We start from the raw sequence: 20,228 nt of genomic DNA, 5'->3' as shown, positions 1-20,228 counted from the left end.
CCAACTGATGGAACCCAATTGATCTGAAAAATGGGATCTGAGAACCTGTTGGAATGGAGCAGTGGTTGACCATTCACACTGTTGCTCCATCTAAAGGAGTCATTTCGGATCTGGGATATTTTTATTTTACAATATGCCTAAGCACTAACAGGCAGGTAGTTGGTAACTACCTGCCTGTTGGGAGGGCAATTCAGTGGCTCCTACTGACATCTCATCAACAGAGCAGGAGCTTTTTTTCCTAACTTTGGAAGCTGGCTGTCAATCAGCATGAAGCCAGCAGTAATGCCCCATCACCAGGGCATCCTAAGAGCTGCTCTGTTGCATGGAACAGCTGAACGACTCTGTACCAACGCTGGGTACAACAAGTAGGTAGTTAGCAACTAACTGTCTGTTAGTTTTTAGACATACAGTGAAAAAACATGGACAACTTCTTTAAGTTCTGCAGGACTGGTAAACATAATTGAGCACAATACTTTGCAGTCACATAGAGTGTGAATACAGTGACAGGGCACATACTTAATTCCCTCTCCTTTCAAACATGAGACTTATGAGCCCTGTTCTCTTGATTAATGCAGATCCCAGTAAATAACAACCCAACACTATCATGGAATTGGAAATATAGCTTTGCTCTATGAAGTAAAACCTAATTGACAGCTATTAACCTTGTATTTTTTTCTACAATTAGTCATTCCTCTAAGTGAGAGACAAATTTTGATCAGAGTTCAGCTAGTCATCAATGTACCTAGCTATGGTCAGCAACTTTGGTGAGGCAAGTGTGTTGTCTATTATGTTGCATGTTAGCCTGAGTATTGTATCTCTATCATCTTTATCAGGAAAATTGGTGCAATGTGATGCAATGTGATGCAGTGATTTCCTAACCTGTATAAAAACACAAGAGTTGCCTCTGGTAGTGGCTTATCTCCCGGAGAACAAAAGCATCGGCACTTAAACAGGACAGATCCTTCTCAACCCCGACATCATCTGTTGGCAGAGAATTGGGTGGCCCGACATCAGTGTATTTAGCAAACTTTAGTCTAATGTGTAAGTTAGAAGTTCCCACAGACAGCATAATGGTGTCTAGGATATTAAATAGTTAAATTATTCATCAACACCAGACAAAGATAAAGGTAAGGCATCAAATTGATACTTTATGGTATATGATATGTAGTAGAGACACTTTAATCACATACCTGAATTTTGCAAGTTTATAAGACATTACAAGAAGAAAGACTATGTATATGTGTGGGATCACCACGCAAAAAAGAGCTAAATCACAAAGCTAAATATGAATAATTTTGCTATTTGCAAAAAAGCATCAAGAAACAGCACACAATTGTTTAAAAACATTTAAAATCAATACAGAGGGACAATAAAATGACCAAGAGATCACAAACAAGGTGGTTGATGACATATAGCCACTGGCTCCAGAGAATAAGTGCACTGAAAAATCCTTATCACATCCTTATAGTCAGGCTACTCATATTGCTCAATACATAATGTACAGACAAAATAGAAGGGCTGATTAACAACAGAACCATATATGTGTAACAGGGTACCCTCAGCTGTTCAGACCACTAAAGGTGCCCTGTAGTGAGCTAGTATCAACAGGATAAGCGCTAAAGTCAAAAAGACAATGTATTCCTATCAGGAGTATTCAAATAAAATATGCAAAAGATAATGTTATTTCAACTCCAAAAAGAGGCCCCCCCAGAAATATTCACAGGTGTCCTGAGCAAAGAAAAAGGCTCATGATAAAGCTGAATAGTGAATGGCTAAAAGCAGAGTAACTGCTACTATACTTCACCACAGGTCCATCAGTCAAATGGATAGTCTCAGTCACCCAATAGTCTGTAAAAAGTGCCCGCAGCCAGGGCGGTATATGGAGACCCACGCGTTCCAACACCTAGTGTGTCTTTCTCAAGGTGAGTGTAGCTAATGCCTTTCCAAGCAATTATTTAAGCACAAATAATCAAGTCAAATCATTACCAGCTGGCGGTTTGTGGCGTGCAGGTACCAGGAGACATGGCTATGGCGCGGGGAGCTCCCCCCCGAAGTGAACTCTGTTGCCGGGCAGCGTGCAAATGCGCCTGCGCAGTCAAAATGAATTGACATCGCGAGATACAATAGCAGGCCCCTAACATAAAAACAGACAAACGTGAGGCTTCCACATTTCTCGCAATAATTGGTCTACCTGTTGTGAGTTCATTCTCACCAGTTGTGAGTTCCCCTTCTGGACTCCCTCTGATGGTGACAGGAGGTGGTGCAGCTGGTTTGATCGGTGAAGATCGGCCACCTGAGAATGAGGATGACGATTGGATCTCAGGATTCTCAGATTGGATTTAAGACAGCCAACGCCCTATTCAGTTGCTGGTGATTCCTTCTGGCTTGTCAGCTCTTGGTTTTCAGCTCTGTTCCAGTCATCTAAAGCTAAGTTTTTTCTGCTAATGTTCACACTTGATTTTGTTGGTCTATTCAGTTTTTTGTGTGGTCTGCCGTCTGGGGGCTGAGATGAATTTCCACTCTTATTTATCAGTATTTTGCCAATTGGCTTTTTGTCCCTTACTAGTTCGCTCTCTTTTTGCACTGTCTCAGAATATTCCAGAGTGCTGATATAGTGGGAGAAGTCTAGTGACTTCAGGGTTAATTTTTGCTATCAGAAGTGTTGGACATTATTTTGTAGGGTTTTTTGCAGGTTGCAGATAGTGTCTTCCCTTTCCTTTCCTGTCTAGTTAGTTTGGGCCCCATCATTTGCTCAGCCTATTTTCCTGCCTGTGTTTGTGCCTTCATCTTGTTTCACCGTCAATACATGTGTGGGGGCTATCTATTCCTTTGGGGTCTGCTCTGGGGCAGTTAGTTTTCCCTTTTCTTGCTTTAGGCTTATGTAGTCCTCCGGCCGTGACGAGATATCTAGGTTCATCGTAGGCACGCTCCACGGTTAATGCTAGTTGTGTGGTAAGATCAGGGATCTGCAATCTGCATAGTTACCAACCACTCTGGTTTTCTGTGGCTTAGCTTGTTTGCTTTTTTCTCCACGGTGACCCATTCATAACAGAATCACCAGCCATACCGCAGATTCTAGGGTGCTCAAAAGCAGGAAAGAATTGTAAAAAGAAAAGAAAAATGTCAGAATTTTTTTTTTATATGTATATTTTTTTCTCTTTTTCTCTGGGGCTGTAGGAGGATTTTTTTTTTTTTTTTAAATGGAGATTAAGCAATTGTCTGATCGTGTGGAGCAGCTCACTGCTGAAGTGCGGGGAATTTCCACCTATCTCGCTCATTCACATGCTGCTGAACCAAAGATCCCTACTCCTGATATGTTTTTTGGGGATCGGTCTAAATTTTTTAATTTTAAGAATAATTGCAAATTGTTTCTTGCCTTGATGCCTAATTCATCAGGGAGCTCTGCGCAGCAGGTTAAATTGTCATCTCTTTGCTGCACGGCAATCCCCAGGATTGGGCGTTTTCTTTGACACCTGAAGATCCTATTCTGACTAATGTGGATGCATTTTTTTCAAGCCTTGAGGTTGTTGTTTGATGAACCTAATGCTATTGATCAAGCTGAGAAAGCTCTATTGGCATTGAACTAGGGTCAGCATTCTGCAGTTATACTGTCAAAAATTCCAAAAGTGGGCGGTCCTTACTACCTGGAATGATGGTGCCTTGGCAGCTCTCTTTCGGAAGGGTTTGTCAGAAACCATAAAAGATACTATGGTGGGATTTCCTGTTCCCTCTGGTCTTGACGATTCTATGTCATTAGCCATTCAAATTGATCGGCATTTACGTGAACGTAAAACTACACGGGAGGCGCTGCAACCTTTTGGACAAATGTCTGAACCTATGCAATGTGATAGAGTTTTGTCTAGGGCGCAACGTCATGAGTTTAGAAGGCGTAATAAGTTATGTTTTTTCTGTGGAGACGTCTCTCATATTATTTCTGTCTGCCCAAAATGAGAGAAATGTTTTGCACACACATTTGCTGTGGGCAGTATACAACCTAAGTTTCTTTTGGCAATTACACTGATCTGCTCCTTATCCACATTTTCCACGAAGGCTTTTGTGGATTCAGGAGCAGCGTTGAATCTGATGAATTTGGACTTTGCTAAATGTTGTGGTTTTTCCATGACGCCTCTGTGGACGCCTATTCCTCTGAGGGGTATTGATGCTACTCCTTTGGCGGAGAATAAACCTCAGTTTTGGACCCAGGTGACGATGCAGGTTGCCCCAGACCACCATGAAAATTGTAAATTTTTGGTGCTGCATAATTTGCATGATACTATTGTTCTGGGTTTTCCTTGGTTGCAAGCTCATAATCCAGATTTGGATTGGAAATCTGGGTTTGTGGTGAGTTGGGGTTTTCAGTGTGTTCTTAGGGACGCTCCTGTTTTCTCCACCTCTCCTCAGTCTCATGATATTCCTGATTATCTAGCCGATTTTTCTGATGTATTTAGTGAGAGCAAGTCTGCGTCTTTGCCTCCTCATAGGAGTTATGTGCAATTGAGTTGATGCCTTGGTATAAATTTCCCAAGGGTCAGCTTTTCAACTTATCAGTACCCGAACATGATGCTATGCGATCCTATATTAAGTAGTCTTTGGAAAAGGGTCATATTAGACCATCCTCGTCACCTTTAGGTGCTGGGTTTTTTTTTGTGGCCAAGAAAGATGGTTCATTAAGACCGTGTATTGATTATCGTTCCCTTAACAAGATGACGGTTAAATATCTGTATCCGTTACCTCTGATGTCTGATTTATTCTCCAGAGTTAAGAATGCCTGCTGGTTTACTAAGCTTGACCTCAGGGGGCATATAATCTTATTCGCATCAAGCACGGGGATGAATGGAAGACGGCGTTTAATACTCCGGAGGGACATTTTGAGTACCTGGTGATGCCTTTTGGGCTCACTAATGCCCCTTCTGTCTTCCAGTCCTTTATGAATGATATTTTCCGTGACTTTGTGGATAAGTTTTTGATCATCTATCTGGATAATATTTTGATCTTTTCTAGTGATTGGGATTCTCATGTGGAACACGTCCGGACTGTGTTCCGGATTTTGAGAGAGAATTCCCTGTTTGTTAAGCGATCGAAATGCCTCTTTGGTGTACAGAGTATTTCATTTTTGGGATTTATCTTATCTCCATTGACTATTGAAATGGACCCGGCCAAGGTACAGGCCATTTATGATTGGGTTCAGCCTACTTCTTTGAAGGCCCTCCAGAAGTTTTTGGGTTTTGCTAATTTCTATGGTAAGTTTATAGGTAATTTTTCTGGTATTGTCAAACCACTGACTGATCTGACCAAGAAGGGCGCTGATGTGCTGAATTGGTCTCCTGAGGCTATCTCAGCATTTCAGGAGCTTAAGCAGAGATTTACTTCAGCTCCAGTTTTACGGCAACCTGATGTCTCACTTCCATTTCAGGTGGAGGTAGATGCTTCTGAGATTGGTGCAGGAGCTGTTCTGTCCCAAAAAGACCCTGTGACTTCTAAGATGAATCCCTGTGCCTTCTTTTCTCGAAAGTTCTCCCCATCTGAGAGCAACTATGACTTGGGGAATCGGGAATTGTTGGCTATGAAGTGGGCATTTGAGGAGTGGAGACATTGGTTGGAGGGAGCTAGACATCAAGTTGTGGTCCTCACCAATCACAACAATTTGATTTATCTGGAGTCGGCCAAACGCTTGAATCCTAGACAGGCTAGATGGGCCTTGTTTTTCACGCGTTTTAATTTTGTGGTCTCTTTTCTTCCAGGCACTAAGAATGTTAAGGCAGACGCCCTTTCTAGGAATTTCTTTGCCGATTCTCTTAGTATGACCGAGCCTACTACCATCCTAGGTGAGGGGGTAGTTCTTTCTGCCATTTCGCCCGATTTGAGATGCGCCCTGGAGGAATTTCAGGAGGATAAACCTGAGCGTTGCCCTATGGAAAAATTGTATGTTCCTGACCAGTGGAGAAAGAGAGTAATGTCTGAAATTCATTGCTCCGCATTGGCTGGTCATCCAGGTATTTTTGGTACCAGAGATTTGGTGAGTCTGTCCTTTTGGTGGCCTGCCTTATCTCGTGACGTCAGGAATTTTGTACAGTCCTGTGGGACTTGTTCTCGGTCTAAACCCTGTTCTCGTTCTAGTGGGTTGCTGATGCCCTTGCCGGTGCCTAAGAGGCCTTGGACCCATATCTCAATGGATTTTATTTCTGATCTTCCTGTTTCTCAGAGAATGACTGTTATCTGGGTGATTTGTGATAGATTTTCGAAGATGGTCCATCTTGTACCACTCCCAAAGTTGCCATCTTCTGCTGAGTTGGTGCCCTTGTTTTTACAACAGGTGGTTCGGTTACATGGGATTCCTGAGAACATTGTGTCCGACAGAGGAGTCCAGTTTGTTTCCAGATTCTGGAAAGCTTTTTGTTCCAATCTGGGAATTCAGTTATCCTTCTCCTCCGCGTTTCATCCCCAGACCAATGGATAGACTGAGAGAACAAACCAGACCTTGGAGTCTTATTTGAGATGTCTTATATCTGCTGATCAGGTTGATTGGGTCTCATTTTTGCCCTTGGCCGAATTCGCGGTGAACAATAGAGCTAGTTCTGCCACTTTGATGTCACCCTTTTTCTGTAATTTTGGGTTTCATCCTTGGTTCTCTTCAGGGCAAGTGGAATCTTCGTCCTGCCCAGGTGTGGACACTGTGGTTAAGAGAATGCAGCAGATATGGGACCAAGTGGTGGATAAGTTGTTACTTTCTTTGGAAGAGGCCCAGCGATTTTCCAACCGGCATAGGACCATTGGTCCCCGGTTTAATGTGGGTGATATGGTTTGGTTGTCATCTAAGAATATTCCTATGAAGGTTGCATCTCCTAAATTTAAGCCAAGATTTATTGGTCCTTATAAGATTTTGGAAATTCTTAATCCTGTTTCGTTTCGATTGGCTCTTCCAGTTACGTTCAAGATCCATAACGTATTTCACAAATCTCAGTTGAAGAGGTTTGTTGAGCCAGTGGTTCCTATGGCAGCACCTCCTGACCCTGTGTTGGTCGAAGGCAATGTGGAATATGAGGTAGAGAAAATATTGGATTCTCGTTTGGTTAGACGGAAACTCCAGTATTTGGTCAAATGGAAGGGTTATAGTCAGGAGGATAATTCTTGGGTCTCTGCCTCCGATATTCATGCTAATAGATTGTTTCGTGCTTTTCACCGGGCCCACCCTGATCGGCCTGGAGGCGTGGATGAGGGTTCGGTGACCCCTCCTCAAGGGGGGGTACTGTTGTGAGTTCATTCTCACCAGTTATGAGTTCCCCTTCTGGACTCCCTCTGGTGGTGACAGGAGGTGGTGCGGCTGGTTTGATCGGTGGAGATCGGCCACCTGAGAATGAGGATGACGATTGGATCTCAGGATTCTCAGATTGGATTTAAGACAGCCGACGCCCTATTCAGTTGCTGGTGATTCCTTCTGGCTTGTCAGCTCTTGGTTTTCAGCTCTGTTCCAGTCATCTAAAGCTAAGTTTTTCTGCTAATTTGCGCACTTGATTTTGTTGGTCTATTCAGTTTTTTGTGTGATCTGCCAGCTGGGGGCTGTGCTGAATTTCCACTCTTATTTATCAGTATTTTGCCAATTGGCTTTTTGTCCCTTACTAGTTCAGTCTCTTTTTGCTCTGTCTCAGAATATTTCAGAGTGCTGATATAGTGGGAGAAGTCTAGTGACTTCAGGGTTAATTTTTGCTATCAGAAGTGTTGGACATTATTTTGTAGGGTTTTTTGCAGGTTGCAGATAGTGTCTTCCCTTTCCTTTCCTGTCTAGTTAGTATGGGCCCCATCATTTGCTCAGCCTATTTTCCTGCCTGTGTTTGTGCCTTCATCTTGCTTCACCGTCAATACATGTGTGGGGGCTATCTATTCCTTTGGGGTCTGCTCTGGGGCAGTTAGTTTTCCCTTTTCTTGCTTTAGGCTTATGTAGTCCTCCGGCCGTGACGAGGCGTCTAGGTTCATTGTAGGCACGCTCCACGGCTACTGGTTAGATCAGGGATCTGCAATCTGCATAGTTACCAACCACTCTGGTTTTCTGTGGCTTAGCTTGTTTGTTTTTTTCTCCACGGTGACCCATTCATAACATCTACCTAAGTAACACAGAAATGTGCCAAATCAATCCTGCTGTGGGTCCGAAAGGCACCTACGTACTCAGAGTGGGTGGGGAAGGGCGTTGTGATAGATGCATCACTCAGGTATGCCCACCCCATGAGCTCACGTAAAGCTCTATTCCCAGTCAGTGGGCAAGTGCGCCTGCGCAGTCAGGATGAGATGACACGGCGATATGCATCAACATGCGCATGTCACACAAAAAGCTAAGCGCGAGGCTCCCTTGCTTCTCGCAATGATTAATCTATCTAAAAAACACAGTGATGTGCCATAAAAGTCCTGCTGTGGTTCAGAGAGACACCTATGTGGTCAGAGTAGGTGGAGTGAGGAGACCTCATGAGCGCGTCACTCAAGCAAGCCCATCCCATATGCCCACATTATAACAGGCACATGATAATTGCCTGTGAAAGTTTTTTGCTTAGGAATACATGACCAAGAATGTCTATGGAATCAGATATTAATGTTGAATTAGGACGCCGCAAATACATCCTACCTATCAGTAGTATCCCACCCAGTAATATGTCTGCACTGACATTCAGATTTAAAGTGACCCCAATCAGAGTCAAATGGCCACAATGCCTGCACAAACAAAGAAAGCAGGGTAGGGCGATGTTAAGAGATGGCATGATGTCACTCAAAAACACCCACCCACAAGGTTTACATGTGTTAAAAGATGGCCGGCATACAATGATGACAAATGGGGGTTCCCAGCCAAAAAGCACATCAAAACAGTGCCTGCACTGCTGCAGGCAGTGATAATAGCAACAAAACAAGTCACAGAGAAGCCCGACCCACACACAGTGGCCCGAACAAGATGGCTAGAGTACATGCACAGAGTTAGAATATCACAGAAATCATGAGTTTCATCCAAGCGTGGAACAGTGGACTTGCTATAGAAGGACATAACTAGTAGTCCACAATCCTACCTTAAAAGTGCTCAAATACGATTCCGAACACATATACAGGGAGTACAGAAGACCTATGAAGAAATACATGGGTCCAATAGGCTTTGCCCAATCTCACAAAATGGAGCAATGGAGCAGTCTAGAAGCATGTCTGATGGAGGGGAGTTGCGCATCATCAATCTATCTACATATAAATTTTCAGAAGTAGAAACTCAACTTTTAACAAAAGGTTTATCTTTTTCACCCACAAATTGTCTCAATAAATTCGAGCTGACAAAGGATTTATATTTATTTTGTCATCAACTTACGTTTAAAATGCTGTATCAACAGCCAACTCTGATTGACCAGTTTCCAGAACAGGATAGGCAAGTGCTCCGTGACCTCTTAGATCTATTGACAGAAATCGAGACTGATTCCACGAGGAGCAGATTTACTGGAAGATTACCCTCTCAGACCACCCCCAATTTTTCTTTATTTCCAACGATTCAAATTTTCTTTGAGAAAACATGCAGAGATATCAAGAGACTCAAAATCGACAAACATCGCCAAAACAACTTGAGCAAAGGTGAGAGACTTGCTTTAAACACTCTTAAAAATAACGATACCTTTGAAATAAAAGAAGCTGATAAGGGCGGTAACATCGTCTTGTGGCCTAAGAACATGTATTGCCTTGAAGCCAGACGACAGCTTGATAATGCCCAGTACTACCAACTATTACCCTCTGACCCTACTACTATCTTAAAGGGACAAATGGATAAACTATTGTCAAAGGCTTATATGGGAGGCATCACTAACAAGAAAGAGTTTGATTTCCTGACCACCAGCCATCCGGTAGTACCTACGTTTTATTTGTTACCGAAGGTACATAAATCCGTTACGGAGCCAACAGGCAGGCCTATCGTCTCCAGTCTTGGTGGTCTATATGAGAAACCATGTTCTTATCTTGATTTTTTCTTGCAGCCTTTAGCCCAGAGGTTGAAGTCATATGTTCGGGACTCATCACATCTGATATTGCTCCTGAAGGATTTGGAGCTACCGGATGGCGCCATCTTGGTCACCCTGGATGTAGAGGCACTCTACACCAACATCGGACATAACTTAGGTATGGTAGCGGTCTCCTATTTTCTAACTCGTCAAGCTACGGGAGATAGAGGCCATGATGCCTTTATCTTGGAATTGCTCAAATTTGTCCTTGAAAAGAACAATTTTGTTTTCGATAGGGCTTTTTATAAGCAAGTATCAGGGACTGCTATGGGGGCCAAATGTGCACCCTCCTACGCCAACCTCTTTCTGGGGTGGTGGGAGCAGACACATGTATACCAACAGACCAGTTATTCCCAATTTGTAACCAAGTGGCACTGGTATATTGATGATATTGTTTTAATTTGGTCTGGGTCTCCCGAACAGTTGAATGACTTCATCCTAGGGCTAAATAAAAACTGTTGGAATATTAAGCTGACGTCTGCTTTTTCCTTTATCTCGGTTGATTTTTTGGACCTGAAATTAGGGATATGTCAGAACCGTATGACCACTACACTTTTTCGGAAAAAAACAGCAACAAATAATGTATTGCATTTTGACAGCTTTCACCCTGAACATCTACGGAAGGGAATCCCAAAGGGCCAGTTCATCAGACTCAGGAGAAACTGCAGCCATACTGAAGATTTTATTGAAGAATCGCGTCAACATACTAACAGGTTTCGTGAGAGAGGTTACCCTAGGAGGATCATCTCTGGGGCGTTTGAGTTCTCCAGGAACAAGCCCAGGGAAGAATTTTTGACACCACGGATACGAGGAACACGCAACCAGGTTAGACTAATTACGAGATTCCACAATCAGTGGAATGATATATACCAAATTCTCGGTAACAACTGGGGTATTCTACTCAGCAAGCCAAAATTGCGACACTTCATTGGGGAGCGACCCAGTTTGTTGGCAAGGAGGGCGAAAAATCTGAAAGACGTTTTGTCAAATAGCCACTTTAGGCGCCCTGTCACTAAAATTAAAACGGGTCACGATAATAGGGGTACCTTTGTATGTGGGGCCTGTTCAATTTGTTCCCGGATCTGATCTAATCGAGCTGTCTCCCTGCTTTGTCTGCCCCCACAGCTACAATCGAAGGCGTACTTCAATTGTTGATCACGGAACCTGGTTTACGCTCTTGTCTGTGGATGTAAGAAAATTTACATGGGGCAGACAACGCAGGAGCTACGACGGAGAATGCAGCAACATCTTTCAACCATCATGACGGCTAGAACCGACAAGGGTAAGGGCAAACCCATTACTTCAGTGGCGGCCCATTTCCTTGACTTTCATGGGGGCTCTCCAGACTCTTTGAGGGTTATGGGTCTTGAGGGGGTGCGGACTAACATCAGGGGAGGCAATGTCACAGATGAACTCCTTCAACGAGAAGCCAGGTGGATTTACTCTTTGGATTGTGTTGCACCGTCTGGTCTCAACGAGGAGTTGCTATACACTGGTTTCTACAGAAGGACTTAGCTTCATGCTTTGTCCTCTGGTAGTGCCGGTGTGGGGCACCCCCGTCGAGCCCTGAATCCACCATCCGTCCTTTCTGTCCTTCCATCATTTTTATCCCCCTTCCCCCCCTTTTTTTCCCCCCTTTTCTCCAGCCTGGTTGTATTTACTCCCTTTTTTTCATTTTTTGCTTTTTCTTTTCCCCCTTTTTAGGTCCCCAGGGCTTAGTTTTCAGCTTACTTGTTATGAATGAATCTTCTTTTCTTCCTCTTGGATGAACACTCCTCTGATAGACAACTACTGGAAATTTTAACGAGGTCGACAACAGGATGGACTGACCTTGCTTGTGGACTGATGTGGACTGATGAATATCTCTGGGATTGACACTATTCTGGGACTCCGCAATAATACTGGAAATGTGTGGACAATTATTTTAGTGTTCACTTTGGGTCCTCTCCGATGGGACTGTTTCTCTGCGATGGTCCGGCATCATCATTACTTTTTTTCAATTAATTGCCCCCATTTGGCCTTTTCTCTTTTATGATATCATAGTTGTATTTCAACTGCTTTTCAATCCTCTAGTTCTGTCGTTAATAAAACCCATATAACATTTATACCTGTCATCTGTCAGATCTACTCATATGGGCCTAATTATGTGCTCACTTGCTTTTTGATTTAAATTTGATGTGTTTACCACATGTATTTCAAATGTGTCTCTGCACACCTACCTGTTCTTGATACCTCCGATTTTATGACATACATTTGGCTACTAGACTATTGTCCCATCTCTGTTTATGTGTTTAGTATATTCAATCCATATGTGAATTGTGACCTTCTGTTGGTCAACTTTTTATACCATCCACTGAGGTTGTCAAGGGGCCACATATCACATTTATCCCCAGCTTCCATTATGGGGTAATCAATTACATCTTGCTCCATTTTGTGAGATTGGGCTAAGCCTATTGGACCCTTGTCTTCTATGGGAGTCTGGGTATCCATCTATACTCCCTATATATGTGTTCGGAATTGTATTTGATGATGCGCAACTCCCCTCCATCAGACATGCTTCTAGACTGCTCCATTGCTCCATTTTGTGAGATTGGGCAAAGCCTATTGGACCCATGTATTTCTTCATAGGTCTTCTGTACTCCCTGTATATGTGTTCGGAATCGTATTTGAGCACTTTTAAGGTAGGATTGTGGACTACTAGTTATGTCCTTCTATAGCAAGTCCACTGTTCCACGCTTGGATGAAACTCATGATTTCTGTGATATTCTAACTCTGTGCATGTACTCTAGCCATCTTGTTCGGGCCACTGTGTGTGGGTCGGGCTTCTCTGTGACTTGTTTTGTTGCTATTATCACTGCCTGCAGCAGTGCAGGCACTGTTTTGATGTGCTTTTTGGCTGGGAACCCCCATTTGTCGTCATTATATGCCGGCCATCTTTTAACACATGTAAACCTTGTGGGTGGGTGTTTTTGAGTGACATCATGCCATCTCTTAACATCGCCCTACCCTGCATTCTTTGTTTGTGCAGGCATTGTGGCCATTTGACTCTGATTGGGGTCACTTTAAATCTGAATGTCAACGCAGACGTATTACTGGGTGGGATACTACTGATAGGTAGGGTGTATTTGCGGCGTCCTAATTCAACACTAATATCTGATGCCATAGACATTCTTGGCCATGTATTCCTAAGCAAAAAACTTTCACAGGCAATTATCATGTGCCTGTTATAATGTGGGCATATGGGATGGGCTTGCTTGAGTGACGCGCTCATGAGGTCTCCTCACTCCACCTACTCTGACCACATAGGCGTCTCTCTGAACCACAGCAGGACTTTTATGGCACATCACTGTGTTTTTTAGATAGATTAATCATTGCGAGAAGCAAGGGAGCCTCGCGCTTAGCTTTTTGTGTGACATGCGCCTGTTGATGCATATCGCCGTGTCATCTCATCCTGACTGCGCAGGCGCACTTGCCCGCTGACAGGGAACAGAGCTTTACATGAGCTCACTAGGTGGGCGTACCTGAGTGACGCATCTATCACAACGCCCTTCCCCACCCACTCTGAGTACGTAGGCGCCTCTCGGACCCACAGCAGGATTGATTTGACACATTTCTGTGTTACTTAGGTAGGCCAATTATTGCGAGAAATGTGGAAGCCTCACGTTTGGCTGTTTTTATGTTATGTGCCTGCTATTGTATCTTGCGATGTCAATTCATTTTGACTGCGCAGGCGCATTTGCACACTGCCCGGCAACAGAGTTCACTTCGGGGGGGAGCTCCCCGCGCCATAGCCATGTCTCCTGGTACCTGCACGCCACAAACCGCCAGCTGGTAATTATTTGACTTGATTATTTGTGCTTAAATAGTTGCTTGGAAAGGCATTAGCTACACTCACCTTGAGAAAGACACACTAGGTGTCGGAACGTGTGGGTCTCCATATACAGCCCTGGCTGCAGGCACTTTTTACAGACTATTGGGCGACTGAGACTATCCATTTGACTGACGGACCTGTGGTGAAGTATACTAGCAGTTACTCTGCTTTGAGCCATTCACTATTCAGCTTTATCATGAGCCTTTTTCTTTGCTCAGGATGTAGGGAAGGTGACCTGATGGACGGACTTGTCAGAATAGAGAAAGGAAGGTTTGCACAGTTTAGACAGGTGTCAGTTATTACAGTGGGGAAACAGCTAGGAAAGTGTAGTGGACGTGCAGTACCTTGGGTTGACCATTAGAGGGCAGGGAGGAGTGTGAGCATAGGACTTGACATCAGCTTAGGGCTTAAGAAACCTTTGGTCATGGGGGCGGAGTTATAGGGAACTGGGAAAGATATAAATTTGAAGGAGGGTTCCAGAAAGTTCCAGTCCCCAGGGGGAACTCAAGTGACAGGAAGACTGCGACAGTTTGTGCACTGTGAGGAAAACCAAACCAGGGGAACTGAGGAGAGAGGAAGTCAGGGGGGTGGTCCTGACACAAGGTACCGCAATATAGGCGAGGCACAGAGGTGAAGCATACCGTATTAAGGAAGACGACTGACCAGTAAAATTACTGTTGGCTTACGGGCCTAAGGCGGCCACAGTGATGGACCTGTCAGGAGCGTCATTAAGTGAAGAAGGGACGGTGCGTACATATACGTCCCTGGTGTGAAAGTACGGTGTGCATAACAGGCCCTAGAAACGGAGGGCCGTGAAGTGAAGTGCGGTGTACTTCTGAGGCTGTCAGGCGGACGGCGAGTGAATAAGCTTGGACCTGTTGTACCCGACACTTGCCTCCATCGTGTCTCTGTTACGTCTCTGCGCGGTAAGAGAGGGACCACCCCCCAGTCCAGCCCACCAACCTTACACTTGGCGTAGTCGGCAGGATTCGAACCTGCGTGGGGAAGGTGACCTGACGGATGGACTTGTCAGAATAGAGAAAGGAAGGTTTGCACAGTTTAGACAGGTGTCAGTTATTACAGTGGGGAAACAGCTAGGAAAGTGTAGTGGACGTGCAGTACCTTGGGTTGACCATTAGAGGGCAGGGAGGAGTGTGAGCATAGGACTTGACATCAGCTTAGGGCTTAAGAAACCGTTGGTCATGGGGGGCGTAGTTATAGGAAATCGGGAAGGATATAAATTTGAAGTAGGGTTCCAGAAAGTTCCAGTCCCCAGAGGGAGCTCAAGTGACAGGAAGACTGCGACAGTTTGTGCACTGTGAGGAAAACCAAACCAGGGGGACTGAGGAGAGAGGAAGTCAGGGGGGTGGTCCTGACACAAGGTACCGCAATATAGATGAGGCACAGAGGTGAAGCATACCGTATTAAGGAAGACGACTGACCAGTAAAATTACTGTTGGCTTACGGGTCTAAGGCGGCCACAGTGACGGACCTGTCAGGAGCATCAATAAGTGAAGAAGGGATGGTGCGTACATATACGTCCCTGGTGTGAAAGTATGGTGTGCATAACGGGCCCTAGAAATGGAGGGCTGTGAAGTGAAGTGAAGTGCGGTGTACTTCTGAGGCCGTCAGGTGGACGGCGAGTGAATAAACTTTGACCTGTTGTACCCGACACTTGCCTCCATCGTGTCTCTGTTACGTCTCTGCGCGGTAAGAGAGGGACCACCCCCCAGTCTGGACCACCAACCCTACAAGGACACCTGTGAATATTTCTGGGGGGGCCTCTTTTTGGGGTCGAAATAACATTATCTTTTGCATACTTTATTTGAATACTCCTGATAGGAATATATTGTCTTTTTGACTTTAGCGCTTATCCTGTTGATACTAGCTCACTACAGGGCACCTTTAGTGGTCTGAACAGCTGAGTGTACCCCATTACACATATATGGTTCTGTTGTCAATCAGCCCCTCTATTTTGTCTGTATGCATTGAGCAATATGAGTAGCCTGACTATAAGGATGTGATAAGGATTTTTCAGTGCACTTATTCTCTGCAGCCAGTGGCTATATGTCATCAACCACCTTGTTTGTGATCTCTTGGTGACTTTTTTGTCCCTCTGTATTGATTTTAAATGTTTTTAAACAATTGTGTGCTGTTTCTTGCTGCTTTTTTGCAAATAATAAAATTATACATATTTAGCTTTGTGATTTAGCTCTTTTTTGCGTGGTGATCCCACCCATATGCATAGTCTTTCTTCTTGTAATATCTTATGGTCTACTTTTACTTGCATGTGGTGATCCCCGTGTTGTGACTTTCATAATATTAGCTGGATGGTGCCCACTCATTGTGTTTTCTGAATTTTGCAAGTTTGTAATCCAAACATTCTGATGACTTTTTAATTGCAATTTATTTTCGTAAGCAATCAGATCAAGAAGCTGAATTCTGGCATGTGGGGGGATGATAATGTGATATTGTAATTTGGATTTTAAAGGTGTTCTCCACTACTAATACAACCTCTTCTTAAACTAAATGTTCAGCCCTGATAAAATAATAAAGCCTATACTCACCTCCTGTACTGGAGCCATTCCTGCGGTGACAGCACTCGCTCTCCCAGGGGCTGTGATGTGGTGTTGTGACACGTGACGCTGGCACTCAATCAGCGCTGATGTCACTGTCTCTGCCTTCGAATGAAATGAACATGAAGAGAAAGAAAGGGCTGTAGCTCTACCTGGACTTCTTTCACATGTTCAGTTTGTCCAAAGGCAAAGACAGTGACACTGGCAATGATTGGGAGCCAGGCATCATATGTTATTCCACCTCATCACAGCCCCGGAACTGCGAGTGCTGACACCGCTGGAACGGAGCCGGCACGGGAGGCGATTATAGGCTTTATTATTTTGTTGGGGCCGATCGTTTAGTTTAAGCGGATGTCATATTAGTGGACAACCCTTTTAATGGATATTTTTTATTGTTTAGATTTGTTATGTAACATATGACAAAGTGGGAGATGTTAATATTTACCTATTTTTTGTGAGTTTTTGTACCTTATTTTTATCTTATTTTTATCCTCCAGGGAACGTGAACTTGTGATTATTCAATCTCTTGGAGCAATGCACTGTAATACTAGTGTATTTCAGTATATTGTCCAGTTAACATTTATCTAAAAGCCAGCCAGTGCTTTTCGTCATGTTTCTGCATACAGAAATCGATTAGCTTTTGTTGCATGTTTTCTACAGGAGCGTCACAACCCACATCAAGGGTCTTCGTACTTGGACTCGCACGTACAACATATCATACCCCGACTCACGTTTCACATTAGCTTCTTCAGGGGGAGAGCTGCAGATCAGCTTACATTAATTTGAAAATAAGCTGATCTCTAGTTCTCATCAGTGGCTGCTACACATTTAATGGAGCTGTGAGGTTCAATGACTACATCCAGCCACTGCCGAAACTAACGGCTGATCATGGGGATATCAAATGTCAGGCCTCCACCTATCTGATAATGACTGGTCATCAATATAATATGTCCCACAGCCCATTTAATTTTACCATCTGAATGTTGCCACATAATCCATTTTTATTGTACCTAGATACCATGCTGAAGTTGTAATAGAGTCTGAAGTCATCAATGCCGATGAAAGCAGGGGTGAAAGTAAAGCATTATGGGTCCCATACTATTCTTCCAAATGCACCGAAGAACACTGCAAAATTAATTCAGTCTCCCGATATCTCCTCAAAATTATTTCAGACTGTATACCAGAATCCTAAAGCAATCCAAAGTTCAAAAAAGACCCAAAAATGAAAATAGCGTGCAGACCAGACACCAAGTGTAATTCAGACTTCAAACAAAACTCCTAAACTGATACCATTCCCTAAAATTAATACAAATCACAACCATATACAATAAAAGTAGCCTAAGAACTGACCTCAAACTAATACCGAAGTCAGACTAAAAAAATTCAGACCCTGTTCCAGACAAAAAATACTGACATCTACTCACATTCAAACACTGTATATACTACACACAAATAAGCAACGTCTGACACTATTAGACTCCTAGGTCAGCTGCCTGTGATTGGCAGCATCTGGGAAGGAGTAGCGAAAATGTACATCCCCAGAGAAGACTCTAAAAACATGCCTAATTGGTCTGCCAGCAGAGATTTCCCTACAAAAAACAAATGTGAATATCTCTGCAATGAAGTGACACAACGCAAAATGGAAAAGAGTGGAAGAATCAGGGGAGCTGAGGAATTTGTACAATGTACCGTATTTAATTCAGTCAGTGACAGGTCTGCTTTAAAAAATATTTTCTCCATTGTTTCTTTAAAATGACAAATCCATGCTACCATTCTATCATCTTTAACCCCAACATATTGAATACTACAATGCTCAAAATGTAATTATTCAGGATCCACTGCTCTATGGTGCTTAAAGTCTAATTTCCTTATCTTAGGCACCCAAGCTAGAGCTACTTGATGTACCAGTGAATTTTTGGAGCATGGGATAAAATTGGAGGAAAACCATGCAAATAAAGAGTAAACATACAAACTTCACATAACTCTTTTATTATTTAAGTATTAACTAATGACTCAATGGCAGATATTCAACAGTGTAAAGGCAAGCAAAAATGTTTTCAGACGTGCAACACAGTGTCATTTACTAGTGGTAAGTTTTCACAAATGGATGGGGGATAGCTTCTCAATAATCGGAGTCTGACTTTTTGGGACCCACACGTTAATCTCCATTAGAATGAAGCCACAATGTCCATTTATTTTTTATTGGATTACCGAAAAAATCTAATGCAGCAATCAGCAGGGCCATAGGGAATAAGTGGAGTGGCCGGTGAACATGCAAACTTCCACTTCACTTTAAAGGGGACAAAAGTGCCCCATTCTTCAGATAAGTGCAGGTCCCAGCAGGTGGTCCCACACCAATCAAAAAGTTATCATCTAAGATTTAATGTTAGTTTAAACTATGCTGAATAGCATCTGTAAAGGGCCCGCTACACTAAGCGATATCGCTAGCAATATCGCTATAATGTCACTGGTTTTGTGACGCAGCAGCGATATTGCTAGTGATATCACTATGTGTGATACTTACCTCCGACCGGCTCCCCCGCTGGTTATCGCTGATTGCGCGAGAACGTCCTGGGCCATTTCTCGTCGGCCACTTCCTGCTGGGCTTCCTGCTTTGGCGACGAGCGACGCGTGGATGCGGGCGGGAGGACGTCTTCATTGCCTCGTCTGACAGGTAAGTAACGACCCCTGACCGCTGCTACGTCGCTGGTGAGATCTGCCTGTGTGGCAGCTCACTAGCGACCACTTAGCGATGCACCAGCGATCCTAACCGCGTCATATCGTGGTCGGGATATCTGGTGCATTGTTAAGTGTAACGGTGCCCTAAGACTTAACTTTAACAGCTCTTTAAGATGGGCCATCTATAGAAAAATGAAATTGCAAAGGTTTATATTGAATGTAACTTCTTTACTTAAAGGAAATCTGTCAACAGAAAAAGTCCCGCAATACCTTTACATGGCAAGTCCGCTCCCCCATTACTGAGAAATCAGCATTTGAATTGATATGCAAATGAAGGTGTAGATCTGAAACCTCTTTCATTCCAGCTCTATTTCTGCATCAGCCGCATCCTCCTGCTTAAAGGGAACCTGTCAGCCCCTGGGCATTTTTAAGTAAAAGAGCCACCTTGTGCAGCACTAATGCTGCATTTTGTCAAGGTGGCTCTTTTATTTAGCGTCCCTTCCACCGCAGAAATAATCCTTTTTAAAATTGGTCAGATATACCTGAAGTTTATTGAGGGGGGGGTCTTTCCTCCCCGGACACAGACGCCTCACATACGTCAGTCATGTCCTGCTTTTGAATTTGGCGCCGTTCTCCTTAGCACTGTTCATTTCTTTTTCTTGCCTGCGCTGTAATATTCTGACATCACCACAGGTCTGCCCTGCTCAGTTCCGCACCTACTGGTCACATGGTGCTGATGTCATCACCGGTCTTGCTGCACCACTGCTCTGCTGAGCAAGAAAAAGAAATGAATGATGAGGAGGCGGCGCCAAATTCAAAAGCAGGACATGACTGATGGATGTGAGGCGTCTGTGTCCAGGGGGAAAGACCTGCACCCCTGACAAAGTTCAGGTATGTCTGACCAATTTTAAAAATGATTATTTCTGCGGTGGAAGGGACACTAAATAAAAGAGCCACCTTGACAGAATGCAGCATTAGTGCTGCACAAGGTGGCTCTTTTACTTAAAAACGCTTGGAAGGGGTGACAGGTTCCCTTTAGCTGATAACTCTTTAGCCTGAAGTCGAACACCATAATGGCTGTTAGTCAAGCAGGAG

This window comes from Dendrobates tinctorius, unplaced genomic scaffold (genome assembly GCF_039654945.1).
Source record: "Dendrobates tinctorius isolate UK_male_01 unplaced genomic scaffold, ASM3965494v1 ptg000008l, whole genome shotgun sequence".
NCBI classification, from domain to species: Eukaryota; Metazoa; Chordata; class Amphibia; order Anura; family Dendrobatidae; genus Dendrobates; species Dendrobates tinctorius.
The sequence above is the reverse complement of the archived record's forward strand: the minus strand, read 5'-3'. Positions refer to the sequence as shown.